The sequence below is a fragment of the Venturia canescens genome, chromosome 4 (assembly GCF_019457755.1).
Source record: "Venturia canescens isolate UGA chromosome 4, ASM1945775v1, whole genome shotgun sequence".
Classification (NCBI taxonomy): Eukaryota; Metazoa; Arthropoda; class Insecta; order Hymenoptera; family Ichneumonidae; genus Venturia; species Venturia canescens.
Window position 1 is genome coordinate 11,974,847 of NC_057424.1, and position 15,311 is coordinate 11,990,157.

At 40.8% G+C, this 15,311-nt stretch overlaps 1 protein-coding gene and 1 long non-coding RNA gene across 3 annotated transcripts in view; one reads left to right on the forward strand and one right to left on the reverse strand.

The window, feature by feature from the left end:
* Positions 1–15,311, forward strand: part of LOC122409854 (mannosyl-oligosaccharide 1,2-alpha-mannosidase IA-like) — a 336,122-nt gene that overhangs the window by 76,524 nt on the left and 244,287 nt on the right. The gene's annotated exons all lie outside the window — the stretch shown is intronic.
* Positions 11,629–15,208, reverse strand: LOC122409862 (uncharacterized). The gene is made up of 4 exons (XR_006260777.1): positions 14,739–15,208; positions 14,114–14,233; positions 13,643–13,907; positions 11,629–13,315 (listed from the first exon to the last, which is right to left on the reverse strand). It is a non-coding gene; the product is annotated as an uncharacterized lncRNA (long non-coding RNA).

Here is a 15,311-nt window from a genome sequence, read left to right on the forward strand (position 1 = left end):
GCAGATGAGGGAACTCATTTTATGTGTATGCTCTAGTGGATATAAATGATTAACGAAAATCATCATTTCGAAGTTGATGGAACGAGACAATTTTATTAAATGATTTAACAATTTCTCAATTTTTTCATTTTTCTTTGAAGTAAGCTCAAATTCAATGTATTCAATGAAAACACGAAATGATTTTTTTTCCACAACGTTCTCCCTGCCATTTTTCGTTAGAGGCTGATCCGAACAAAATGTTTACGCTCTTCGTTGAGTAACAAAAATAAAACATGAGTACACAGAGAAAAAAGGCGAAAACAAACCCGGTTGTGTCCGGGCAAAACAGCAGCGGAGCACTCTTGGACTCTCCTCGTGCTTCGGGGATTTGAGAGATGCTTTAATCAATCCGCCGCCGAGTGAAAAAGTGCTGCGGAAGCCCTGGAGAATTACTACAGTATATCCGGGAAAAAAGCTTATGAAACGCTCGTCGAGGCTTACGCGCCGTTAGGCACAAAAAAATGTGCTCTGATTAACTTCTGGCACCTCACGAGTTCTCTTGCTTTTGGTCTCGTTGCCGTTGCCACGCGCGGAGAAGAGACGCTAGACAGGAGGCACGTGCTTTGTAAGACTTGGCTAAATACAGTCCGCGCTCATTCCAGAGGGGCCAACGCAAAGCTCCGACGAACTACTCCTTCTATATATCGTCAATGCAGAAGAATACAACCAGAGGCAAAGAGGTAGATTAAAATCAACCAGAGAGCGAACGAGTTTACCGGGTAAGTCTCTTTGAGCACACGAGAGTAGCAGAGCCTTAATTATGAAAAGGCAAATGATGTTTGCCGAAGGATTTTTCCTTGAACGCGCCTCACTTCTGTGCCTTGTTCCCCTGCTCGTAATTTTCAGCGGTGTGGACTCTACAACGTTAAGGAGATAACGGAGAGCGAAAAGTAGCATCATTTTTCATTAGTGGTTCCATGGAGTGCTTTTAGCATTGTGAATCGTTGAAATTTTCTGGATCATTTCTCAGATCAGTTTTTTGACTCCGTATTTGAGGAGAATTCACCATGAGAAAAATAAGTTCTCGTAAGCATTTTTTTCATCTACTTCAATGTTCATGGATTTACGTATACGACGATTTCAATGCACCGAACCCATTCAATTAGGTGATCCATTTGAATGGATTAAATTACTTTTATCATCGCGCGAGTCTACGCTTGTTATTTGCCAAAGAGTTTGAATCTTTTGTATTTTTTCTTAATATTCCAAGCTAACTGAACGATCTGGGATTACTTGTTGAAATTTTAAATCTATCCACAGGGGATAGGTGAGAATACGTAGTCGACAAAAGATCGCGGATAGTGCTCTGAAAGTTTTTCCACGTAATAAATTTTATCAGACCACGAGCGAGATGAGGAATAAAGCTGAAGGAATGGCGAGAAGGGGATATCCCAAGTGCGCGCTCCGATATCGGGAAGCGTGCGCGAGCTGGGATTTGCTACCGGCAACATATCTCCATTAGGACTATATACACATAGCTCTATTTGCACACATATGTATGCGTGTAAATATATATCTCAAATCTTGCAGACTGAGCGTCGTCCCCGGCTAAAGTATACGTACAACGAGAACCTCGTGTGACTATCTTCTTTTCGAAGACGCGCCGAGCAAAAGCTCCTCGTGTTATATTCTCTCTACTTTTCCGTTGCTCGCTTCGCTATCCCTCCGGAGACGAACTTTGAGAATGAAGATTAACCGTAGAGAGTCTAGAGAGCGAAAAATCTCCTTTGTCATTGTCTAAGTGTTAGAGAAGAAATATAGGACCGTACGTAAACGTATGTGTGGCCCTTCACTTTTATTTTCATTATATAAATAAAGGAAAAATGAAAAAAAAAAAAACGTATAGGAACGTTACCACGTAACCGGTCAAAGTGAAACAATCCCCTTAAGAAAAAAATATGGAAGAAATTTCGAAGAAAAAAGCTCGTTATCTGCTTTGCAGTAATTACCTCTGCTCAAGAAACGCACGGGTTCCCGAGTTTGCCAACTATTTGGTGAGCTAGCTACGCAGAGTAAATGAGTCAAACTAGTCAAAGTTCGAATACGAAAAAGCTCATAAAGTTACGATAAGGGATGAAGTGTGTGTGTGTGTGTGTGTGCGTGTGAGAGAGAGAGGAGACTCCTACGTTGAAAATCGAATAGCGTAGCAGCGTTGGGAATGCGAACGGTGGGAAATGGAGAGAGGTTGAGAGGGTGAAAACGAGAGATGAGTGTAGGCAAGCACCATAACGAGATGTTTGACGCGTTGATTTATGGAAGCTTGTAAACTTTAGACAGTTTTGTACACAGAAACTCGCGGTTCATCTAAATAACGCATAAAGAGAAATATCGACTAGGGAAAAAGCTCGAGGGAGAAAGAGAGAAATGCGGAGCTTATATGAGAGCTTCTCCGCCGAGTTAGAAATGGAATGCTTCGAACGAAATGACGTTTCACATCTGTGTACAGAGCATTTAGTACTTTGCACAGCACGTCGTTGCGAATTCATCCAACGAGCTGAAAATGAAGCAACAAACACGTGCACAGAGAATGATACATTACAAAATGCAGCACTCTAGAAAAATAATTGAATCGAGTGATTCCGGTGTAAGAACATAAATTCTTCGGGCATATAAAAGCATCAAGAGCAGGCTACTTTTTCCAAAAGTTTTTGACTCGACGTGCGTTCCTTTCAACAATCAGTCGATCCTGGAATCTTGGGACACTTTATTTATTCATCTTTTCGTTAATTCGCTCTAGATTATTCGATGAAACTTTCTCAAACCTCGTAGTTCCTCCGTAATTGAAAGTCCAAAGAAAAATATCTTTCGTGTAATGAGAGCTTGATCCCGAAAATATGAATTAACGAGCCATACCGTAACAGAGGAGTTTGGATGATTCCTTTTGAACCTGAGCTGAATGCGGGTAAAGTTTGCGACGAACGAAGAGCAATATATGAGTAACTTGCCCACGACGGGGCGAGATCATCAAGCTCAGAGAGGTAACGTGCACAGCAACTAGAACACCCTCATCTCGTTCAACGGAGCAAAAGTAAAGAGAAAAAAAGAAGCGAACGAGCGAGGGAGAAAAGAGCTCTGAGGCGTCAACGTTTTGAGCCACCCTGAGCCCTTTAGTCTCGCTAACAAAATAATATATTTTCCCCGCTAATCCACACGCCAGACAGCGGGACAATGCAACTTCTGAAGTTTCAAGTCTGAACGTCCGCGCTACTAGTGCTGATTCTTCCTATGCCACATTTACTGCGTTGCAGACTCCAACGAGTAAAGGGCAGCATGGGCACAAAATTATGCCTCTTTATTGCCCTTGTACTTAGTAACTTTTTAACGTATACAGGATCGTTCAAATACAACGAATGGGCTCAAATCGATGGCGAAATTCTCAACTTCAATGTGCTCGCTCATTCTTCCTCCAATGAACCGTTGATTGTTCACAATAAAAAGGAGCATACGTACCATCAGCGTTTGCGAACTTGCTGATGGGGCTAAGCCAATCAGATCGATCGAAGTTCAATAAAAGTTTCGTCGCGTGCGATAAAGTTGAACGAAATGTTGAAAATATTCCGAAATTCGATGCAGCGATTCCATATGCCTGAACTTATAAACTAGAATGAGCTGACGCGTGACAAAAGTCCGTTGAAGGCTGGATCCAAAAGTTATTTCAATTGACCACATCGATGTTTTACTATTTGCAATTATTTTGATGATTTTTAACTCGCGCTGTATGCAGGGAGCCGAAAGTGCGAAAAAAGTTATCTCAACATCCATCCTTTTTCCTCTCAATCTCGCATTCTCCCCTACCACTTCTGTCCTTACCGTATTTCTCTTTGCTCTAGCGTTCTGTTAATCCTGAATAATGAGCAAAACTTTTTTCAACGCAGCATCAAGGTGCTTGAAGCCATCTCCGGAAAATAAGCGAGTGCTGCGCTGGGTTAGATTAGAAGGAAGAAGAAACGGGAGCTTTAGCTTTCATTATCTCTTGGTGAAAGCGTATGTTCGTCCAGCTGGACATGTTATTCGTCAGAAAAAATCCATGTTTTATTCTCATTTCATATTCTATCTGCGTTTTACATTTTCTTCTCATTTTTTCAGCTTCGAGAGACTCAACGTATTCGTAACTTTACTCAAAGCTATAGCATGTGCACATGAATGGAAAAGTGGATAAAATACATAATGCGTATACAAACATGCGGTAAAAAGTTTGATGATATTTTTTGCAATCCGCCTTCTTTTCGTGCCTCTCTATCTAGTTTTTTTGACCTCATGCAGTTTTAATCGAAAAATAAAATTAGAACTGGAGCAACTGTTCAAACGACATGGAACCATTTTGTTTGGTTCCATTTTGACACACGAATGGGACTTTAAATTCATTTTTTCCAAAAATGAGAGCCATTGGAGTCGCAAATGTGACTAAAACTGAGAGTACGAATCTTTGGTTTATCCCTCGACTTCTGGCCATTTCAATCATCCTTCTGGCACGAAAATATCTCAGTAACGAGAGTTTTTCTGCTGGAATGCACCGTTTGCATAGCGCTAATGCAAAATGTATAATTTATCAGGCGTATGTATGTAGTGGACTGAATCCACAGTGTGGAGGAGAGCACGAATCCTGGGTCAGAAATTCGGCAGGCCAGACAAGCATTCACATGTGGTTCGGGGGCACGGTAATACAATCATTGTGGTCAGTCATCGCTCTGCTCGAGGCAGGCACCAACGCAAACATCGCTCCTGCCGCGAAGACAAACACTGTTCGGGCCTATGACGAATCCCCTTTCTCCTCTTCGTTTCTCTCTTTCTCCCTCGGTGTCTCTTTCGCTTTCTGTTCTCCCTTTTCTACCGCATTGAATTGAAGTTGGTGTTGCAGATCCATTCCCTCATTTCCCTCTAGCACAAATTGTCGAATCTACCTGCTGCTGGTCCTGCGGATGTTTCACGAGTAAAAATCGACGCTCCTGACATACGTGTAATGTACGATGAATGCTCGCACCTGCGAACATGCACACGTTAATTAATGCAAACACGTTAATTAATTTGACTAGTAAATTGTTTACAAGTTTTAACTGCTGGTCGTGGGCGAAATCACAAATTCAGCAAAATGTCCAAGAAATTTATTTTTCTTTCGATTTTCTAAATTCTGTATATGCTCAAAAAGAAAGGGCGAATCATATTATTGATACATGCAAGAAGAAGAACGCTCCTTGGTCGGTTGCTAGTCCTCCCTTTATATCTCCATCATAGTTCTTCCTCCATCGCAGTATTCTTTGCTCGATGTTTTCGTACCACAGCCTTATTTAAAATAATAATAACAAGGGTTTCACTCCGTGTATCTTTTCATCGTCTTTCGTGCTTGTTCAGTTCTTTAGGTTCGTAGCTCTCGACAGGGATCAACACCTCCATTCTGTTTATCTGGATCTTCAACTTCTCTTTCAATTGTTTTTTTTTTTCGGCCATAGTGATAATTTGTATCAACTAAGTTTTTTATGGAAAAAGACAATCAACTGGGGGAAAGGATTTTGAGCATGAATCCTGTGTCACATTTTATTCACTCTCTTTCATAATTATTTATTTTTACGAGATGGAATTGAAAAAGGAATCAATAGGAAATCTTGCAACAATTGAAAATAGTTGATTTTCATTGTCCTTGGTGAGCATCACCGAAAGTATTCGAATTGGAGCTTGCTCGGTCTCATTCGTAATGGCTGATGCCACGTACTTTTATTTCTGGTGAAGCTAAGCCGAGGCTTACAGGTTACGGGTGAGTATCAGGTTGGCAGCTATTTCGAGACACCAGTTTTATGGACAGAATGCGTTTACCAGAAGACTCTTTTTGGCAGCTCATCACGGATTTGCTGAAGTGTATAAATATATATTGCTCACCGCACATTTGAAACCGCGAACTGCTGCGAACACCCTTTCCCCACTGCTGTGCACGGACCTTTTTTCCGAGAATTTCTTATGCTGCGTCCGGTCTCTTGGACGTTAACTCCCACTACGACTCGCCACCAACGGAAAAGAGTAGAGATAAAGCAGGAAAGGAATAAGAGGACAGAGATGAAAGAACAGAAGAACAAGGAGATGAGAAAGAAGAAGAGTGGAAGAAACACGAGAGGTAACGCTGCTCCGTAGACGATGAGTGTTTATCCTATCCGTTGTAAGGACTTCGGTGTGACTCTCTCTGGTCCTTCTTCGAGAGAACTCGTCGGATAACCAAGAGAAACAGGACGCGAGAGCGGAAGAGAGAGGGAGAGAGGGAAAGGGAGCGAAAGCGCAACCACGAAGTGGTTTCTCATGCAAATCTCTCATTCCACGCGGGAGTCTCTTTGCCGGAGGGACTGCGAAGAGAAATAAGCGCAACCCTCGCTCTTTACAGTCTTGTCCCTTTTCGACCCAAAGTAGGAACTGCATCAAGAGCTGTGTACGTCTAGTCTTGCAAAGCTTCCACAACTTCGTTAACGCCCTGAAATGCGATGTTGAGGAGTCCACAAATGTTCATATTCTTCCGAAAGCTTTTCGCAAATTCCTGAATTCATAACATTGAGATCTGTGGTGTAAAGTTACTACTAAAATCTTGAAGACTGCACAACTTCTTAACAACAACGATGCGGGAAAACATTTTCTTTCGGTAAACGACGAAAAAATACGTTGACAATTTTAAATTAAGATCGAAAACAGGTTGCAGCTGTGTTCGACCTGCAAATAGACATAAGAAATAAGCAAGGAACAATCAAAATTCGACTTTTTATGCAAGTGAAGGAAAAAACTCTCAATCCTTCCCTTCAGGATGGAAAATTCATTCATCACTTATAAAAGTGGTGGATTTTAATCAATTGCAAGACAAATTTGTATAAACTGAAAAAATGCACCCCGCAAAATATTCGTCACGTGCACCACCGGGGAAAAAAATGTTACTGCGTTGTACAAGAGTGCGCAAGTTCATCCAAAAAGAATATAGAGCTTTTACGTTCATGGTTTAAACCACATTTTATTATATAATTTGCAGCTAATGCCCGTTCTCCTTCTACAAAAATACGTTGAGCAGAATTTGTACCTGCCCAATCACAAATATTTTCGAAATTTTTAAACATTTTGACAGAAAATGAATGTGACGGATAAGAGAAGTTCATACGTCATTGAAACTTTTCTGCGCCATATTGAATAGGCCTCGCCCACGTGTTGGATCCCAACACACGAGTTGAAATCACTCAAGCTGACTAGATAAATATGATGTTAGTACTTGCTGCTTGAAGAGCAAATGCTTCGCTGATAAGCCCTCCTGGCAACAATCAGAGCAAACGTTTACTTTGTTGTAGCTATTGGTATTTCCGTTGTTGTACTCATCATTCGTGTATCTTGGTTTGTGGTCTCGGTTAATCAACGTCTCAGCATCAAATTTCGTGGGAATCTTCTCTCGTTATTGTATTAGAGAAATTCATTAAATAATCAGAGAATGGATGAAACGCAGCGAGGCAAGTATCTATATACACTTAAAGCCGGAGATGAGTTGACGCGGACCTCGTGAAGTGCGCTGATTGAATGAGGAAAGTTTCGTAAACGCCGAGCGGATAGAGCTGCGACCGAGGACAGATGAGTTCTGAGTGGAAGGAGAGAATAAGGACGCGGATTGCGAATTGCGGTGTCTCTAATTGAACGAATGAATTATTTAATTGTTGAATGGCACGCGAAATAGCGAGAGATTGCCTTCAGCAGAACGCCTTTTTAGCAGGCTTTCCAAAGGGACGTCGCCGACTACTCTCGTTCTTGATTTCGTTGGAAACTATTAACACGATCCTGCTTGGATTAATTTTTCATTTGGCTCTCGAAAACACACAGCGACGACGAGTCAGATTTCTACGTGGTCGCCAGGTAGATTCCTCTCTTCCTTGGACTGTGATAAAAAGTTTGTGCTGTACTTTGACGGAAAAAGAAATGAGCGTAGACGATGCAGAAAATAAAAGAGATCGGATAGTCCAGCAGATGAGTTATACACATAGACAGATTCGGTAGATGAGATCTCGCACAGGATACTCGCGGAGTACATTTGCTCGCTGACAGCCGTTCAGATTCATTTCCTTTTCCTCCGTTTCTCTCTTATTTCATTCTCTCTCATTATATTTATTCATATACCCAGTTGGTACGAGATCCTCGTATGTAAATCTGAGTTATACGGTTAGTCGGTTCGTTGGCATTGCCAAGAAATCCTTGCTCACGTCCACCTGAACCCGAGCTTGCGTATACTGACTCACTGCTCATACTGTTTCTAGAAGTTTTACATGCACACTCCTTCATCAACACCATCAACGTCCTCCATGATGCAAAACCGGTCACGCGTCACAGACTATTAGTGAAATCAGTATTAGAACAAAAATAGCCCCACGTCAACCGCGGACAAGTATGTTACGGACGGTGGTGTTGAATACGTGCCGTGGGCGACGAAGGAAGACTGCATGCTTGTAGCGACCATACGTGAATAATTTTGAAGCAAAATGTTGGTGTATAGAAAATTTACAATTCACCTAGGTGCCTTGGTTGGGGGTTTACCATCATACAGGTCCAAATATTTCATCAAACTTATTCTATGTTAAGGGCTATGAACAGTGTAAAGGCTGGAATTTTAGGTATTTTTTGTGTATTTTATAAATAAAAATTGTTTGGATGGATTTACATGAAGCCTTGTACACGTCTTTTACGTACTCGAAAGTACTGGAAAAAATTTAACAACATTTTTTTAATGGTATATTTTTGTACAATGGTGCGTTTGTAAAAATGACACCCCTTGAATCGCGACCTTGACAACAAAACGGAAAGAGTTTTTATCCCAACGAATTGATTCAAATTGCATTTTGTAGGGATGATGTGTTTTTAGCATGACGTAATTGTTTTTTGATAAATTTTTTATTCTATCAACAATTTTCTACTGAGACATCCACAAAAATTGGGATTTTTTATCTTCAAATGGTCGCCATTTTTTTTCTAAACAATGTTTCGAAAATCCCCTACGTCATTCGATAACTAATTGCATATATTTTAAGAATCTTTTTGGTTTTTTGTCCTGAGATGTTCCATTTTTGAGATTCGCTGTCAACGCCGATTCAAAGGGTGTCATTTTCAACGCACCATTGTACAAAAAAAATTTTTTTTGAATTTTTTCCAGTACTTTTGAATATGTGTACGAAGTTTCATTTAAACCCATCCAACCAATTTTTATTTATAAAATAAACAAAAAACATCCAAAATTTCAACGTTTACACTGTTCGTAGCCCTCAACTCATTCTAACAAATTTTTGAATTCTTGTTCCTTCGTGTTGACCTCACGGATTTTTATGAGCCTGTATAACTAGCGAGGCTTTGAAGGACCCGATTTCGCTTCATCTTTTCTTTTGCATGTCGGCCTCTTTCAAATGCTCTGAAAATTCTTTCCATACCAAAGCCAAACTTTCGAATTTGTCAGTATGTCTATTCAAATACACGATTATTCCAAAATTTCGAAAGAAAATCACTTCGACTCTGGAATGTAATTAACTCAAGTACCTAAAACTCGAATTTCAGTGAGCCTTCAGAGGAAAAAACACAAGCCGTCGCCTCGTAAGATTTCAGATGTGTAACCCTAGAATCTTTTCCCATTGAAAGTTTCGCTACGCAATTTCGAATAAACAACAAATACGTAGTTATGTATCACAGTGGTGTTACCAAGAGTGCATGGAAATAAGGCTCTTTAAATATTATATGACGTGAAACATTACCCATCAACAATCCCTCGGAGTATTACAAAGACAATAAATAAGAGCTCGTTGCTCCCCCGATAATACATTTTTCCCCGGTCGTTTCACATTTGCACTTGCCGTATGCGCAAGTCCACCGTACACTCGCTCCCGATAAAATTACACTCCGAGTCTGCGTGAAAGGGATTCATCGGGTAACGTCGTAAAGCAGCCGCTCCTCGCGTGGTGGAAGCTTGTGCTGAGAGTTGAAAGCTGAGAATCTGGTAGAGAAACCGATCCTCGCAGAAGCACCTCGGTCCTATGGCATCTTGGCAATGTGTACACCTACTTACCATACATAGAAAGCAATAAAGATGCGAGGATGTGTGCGCGTGTACGTGTCCTCACTAAAGTATACACGGTATCTCAACGTATACAAACGGCCTCCAGGGTTACGATCTTCGACTGTGATGTACATACCACGAAGAGCAAGTTCACATTCACCCTCTTCCCGCACCTACCGAATAGCCACGAGAGTCTTCCTCGAATACGTACGAAGTTCCATCTGATGTACCGATTTGGCATCTAACCATTCGTCACATTGTTTGTAGGATCTAAGTGTGGGAGCGTGGTTAGAGAAACGACACGCAGCGATTCGAGTGTTTTTTCTTTTTTTTTTCATTATGCTTGAGAGCAAATTTGACGTAATTCTCGTTGGAGATTAGATGGTAATGGTGCTGGTTTTATTGCGTTAATTACGTTTGTATGGGATTTCACAGAATTTCGGAGAACATGTATTTCGTAAGTCGGAAATAATGGGACGATATACGCAACATTTCGTTGGGTCGTTCGCCGAGCGGTTTCGCCTGCCTTATTTTAACCCTCGTTAATTTTTTTTCGATAATACTCGATGATAAATGAAGAGCGTTTCGCGATCACCGAGCGAGGTGCAGCGAAGAATGAAAGGAAAATAAAAAAATATCGATTGAAATATAATTACGTTTATCGGGATTTGGATAAAATTGTTATCTTTTGAAGCGGAGAAGAGGAGCTCAGACTGTGGTGATGCTGGCCGCTCAAAGGAAAATAAGAAAGACGGGAACGAACAGTTGGCAGGTGCCTGGCAAATCAACGCGAGGAAGAGGAGGAATAAAGGAGAAAATAAAAAGGAGAAAAAGGAAAGGGAGAAGCAGCGATGAGATGAGCCAAAAGAGAGACGACGTATATTCGACCAGCTTCGAAGATATAATGCTATCGGAAAGAAACGATCCGCGAGGGTGAGTCGAGTGGACGGGCCCGTTCGAGAGAAACGACGAAACGTGTGTGTCCACCATCTGAGCGTACCAGCTACGAGAAGAGACCGCGAATGCGGCTGCTTTTCGCTTCTCACCCACCGCCCTTCTGCAGCTTCTGCGGTTCACTCTGGCCCTACAGCGGACCACGGATGAGCAGCCGGTGTATACGGCTGCGGCGAACGCCCGAATTCCACGTGTTTTAAATAATTTTATTTTCCTCTTAATACGCGCTCGCAAGAGGCAAACCTCTCAGTATGCGTATATACGTGTACGATCGAATCTCCGATTATACCGCCGTCGTCGCTACAAGCGGCTTCCAAGCGATATATGCCCCCCTCCGGCCCTCATCTTTCCGCCTCTCTCTCGCTCTTCTGTCTTGTCTTACGTTACTTTATTCGTTATTTCCTTTTTTACTTGGATCTCGTACGTTCCGTGGACCTTGATACTAGATAAACTCGGACTTGGTCTTTGACGACGGCGGCAATTTTGCTTGTATACAAAGTGCTATAAAATCTTATGTACGCCGCGCACGGGGGAATTCGATGATACTAAACCAGAAAGGCTTGATTTATCTATTGAATTATATATTTATTCGAGACCCATGCGATGATTCCCTTTACGGAATATCTGTTATCAATCCTTAAAGCGACATCGTTTTACAAAGTCAAAAAAGCAGATTTTATAATCGGGAATTTATGAGGAATCAGCATACAAGCTTATGTGCATGAAGAAAAATACATTTTTTGTTTATCTCTTTGTGGAAAAAATTCAATTTTTAATACATACGTTATGCATACGTTCAAAGAGAGAAACGAAATGGCGAAAGTACTATTACAGCACCTTAGGCAGAGATTGAGTCGAAACACATCCTTGATCTGTCTTGATTGCTCTGCGGCCAACCCCCCCACTAATGGCATTTCTCTCTTTTCCTCTCTCTCTCTCTCTCTCATTCTCTTCGTCACTTTACACCCACATCTGTTTCACAGACCCTTAATGACATCGTCGAAACTTCAACAAAAGCTTTAACGTGAGTGTGTTCTTGTTACTAGACTCTTCATCTCGTGTCCTTGTACTTGGTATGCTGTTTAGGGATCCTCGGATTGTCACATTAAAATGAAACAGATTGCTTATTTTGCCCGGTTATACCATTCACGATCACTAAGCGCAGAGGCTGGCTTGTGTGTGCATTTTCTATCTGTGTTAGTCCACTTTCCACATAATACAGAATACACGAAGTGTTTAATTACAGTGTTTAGTTACAACCATGGTAGGGTGGTTGAAAATATATGAGCTCAGAACTGAAAAGTGAAACTTACGCTGTCGACTATTTGCTAGTGAATTTCACCCACGAACTATTTTAAGACTTTCGTGGTTCAAGTTCTCGTGTTACAAGCTTTGGAAAACTTGAAGGAAGCTTCGAGTTGCCTCGAGTAGACGGAGCTACAGCAGCCATTCGCTGGCGACGAACGAAGAACACTATAGAATTATATTTCGTATGCATTAATTAAATTAGCCACCTTTAGCTCTACGTCGAATTCAAAACTTCCTCCGTAGTTACGCAATCTTCAACGCTTTTCGTATAGTGTCCAAATTTTTCGATGCTCAATGGATAGTGATCGGGATCCCAATTTGGAAATCTCTAGCTCGAAACTGTATAAAATCGATTGAAATCATTATTTTCTCTATTCAATTGAATTATGGCACGAAGAAAAAAGCAATACGGGTAGACTTGCAGGCAGAAAAAGCGATTGGATATTTTGGCAGACATATCAGGGGCTTATATCGCATTCTCGTATCCGGCCGACAGGGTTCTCTCTTTCCCGTAATTACAGTAATGTTATGCGAACTAATTGGAGGCTTTTTGTCAGGGCCAATAAAGAGGAGATTACACGAAGAAGATTGGACCGAGTAGCTGGTGCGTTGTGGTTAAGTGGCTCAGGCGTTTTATACTGAAAGTAAATGAGAAATTGGCTATCGCCAAACTCGGCCAAAGAACCCGCGGGATTTCTCCATCGAGGCTCCCATCCTCTCTTCGTCGTTTTGATCCGATGCTCCCACGTTTCTGGATAAAGCAGAATTAAAAAACACCCTTCGTTTCGACACGTATACACGGCGAGTGCCGAGTGCATTCGCTTCGTTCGTATGTCGATCCGTTCTCCACAGCTCAAACGATTCCTTCCAAAGTCTCAAATCTTTTAAGCATGTAACGTCCACTAACGTATATTGGAATACATACGTGGAAGTTGCTCAAGTGGCACTGCTAGCAACAAATTTTCGCTTCCCTAGGATCTGAAAGAAAAAGCCAGAATTATTTGAACATTTGTATTCAGGCTGATCGAGAATCGGTATCCCACAGTTTTCCTTCTGTTTTCGAAATACTATCGGATGAGGAAAAACCCAGAAATTGTTGTAAAAAGAATTCCGTAGAATTGAAAGAACCTGTCGCATTATGTAAATTATAGGATAGCGTTGGAGATGAGTATCGAAAAAGAGTCTTCAATATCACCTTATTGATTTTAAATCAATCAATTTTTTTTTCAATGGCCCGTCCTTTCAAGACATGACTTAGAAAATGAATAAAATTGATTTCCATTAAAATAATATTAATATCAATACCACGTTTAGCTGTAGTTTTGGAACACCGTCGAGCTCATTTCTTAACGTGAAAGATGCTGGAAGATTAATAATCGTGCTGGATCCCCAGCAATAATTCGAATGATAAATCTCCCAATTGTTTTTATTTAACTCCGTTCGGTACTTTGTTCTGGACCGCTTTTCAAATACAATGAGACAGGAGACCAGGATAAATGGCCGCCTAGAGTCCGTGCGCATCCCTCTGACAACTAAGTGGCTTAGGCGGTGGCTGTTTCGAGTTCGAGAGCTGCAGGACAACAAACGGTACGTGTATGTGTTCGCGCGTGCTCGCATCGCTATATGTGTGTTTATACGCATATGTGGGCCGACAAGAGCTTAGCGCAACGGTGCAGCAATAGCATGACGCGTTGTTCGAGCAAATGCACCGAAATAGCACAATGCGCGTGCATGGATATAGGCCGTCTGTAAGTAATGTATGCTTGCATTGTTTACCGTCGCCTTGACGTGTCGCTGCCGGGCTATTTCGTTCATCCAAGGGTTCGGCCCAACCCTCTTGGACGTTCGCACTCTATTACCTTTTGGCGATCTTCCGAGCCTTAGCAGGCTCCATTCCTGAACAAAATCACAAAATGAATTCTTTTGAGGAGGATGGATCACGAAATTAAAATAATCAGAATTTGATCAAATTTGGTGATAACATTCTGTGGCATCAAGTATACAAATACAATTTTTTTCAAATTTTTTTACCACATGGTTATCGCATAATTGAGCGTTAAGTCGAAATTCTTATGCACGAGATATGTATAATTGTATTTGTGTAAGCTCTATGCTTATACACTTGAACTTTAGTGTTCAATTACTCGAGAGCTATGTGGTAGAAAAATCTAAAAAAATTAACATTGTCTTATATATTTTTAAAGAATACATTTACCAAATTTTATTAAATTCTTATCATTTTGAAATTCTTAATATTTTTAACGTGGTTTAGCATGGCAACATTGCATCGTTGCGATCGACCCTCCTTAAAATTCATTTTGAAATTCACTTGGACGCGTGGATCGAGAAACTCTTTAAGATTATTATGTTTGAATTGAGTATTTGAAAACTTCGTACTCACCCTGAATTAGAAAATTTCACGATCTTTCAATTTCGATAACGACTAATAACGACTTTATTAGAGTACTGAATTTTCGTCGTCGGAGTTCGTGAGATAATTGGTGTACATATACGAAAAAAAACGATAGAATTTATAGTTAAATTTTTTAGTAAACACAATTTTACTTATTTCAATCCTGTAAAGATAGTGAGTATTCTGCAAAATTTCTAAATAAGAAACTCCTCAACAGTATTCCAAGAAATAACGAATATTGATTGTCTTCGTATCAATTATTATAAGTGAAAATTTTCAACATCCTTAATTAGATGCAATAAAACAGACTTTCACGCGTATATTCTAATCTTGATATTCTAATAAAACAATTGTTTAATTAACTGATGATTCAATCACAGTTCGAATCTGTGACTTGCAATCCAATCGATTGTGTCGCGATGTCATTCAATTACTATAGTCAGAGAGTACGCATACGTTCAGAGTTCTATATATCTATTAATAGCGCACGATGACACAACCGCGAATGAACGACCTCACCGAACCACTGAATCGGTTGCTCGGACACGCCAGAACCGCGTA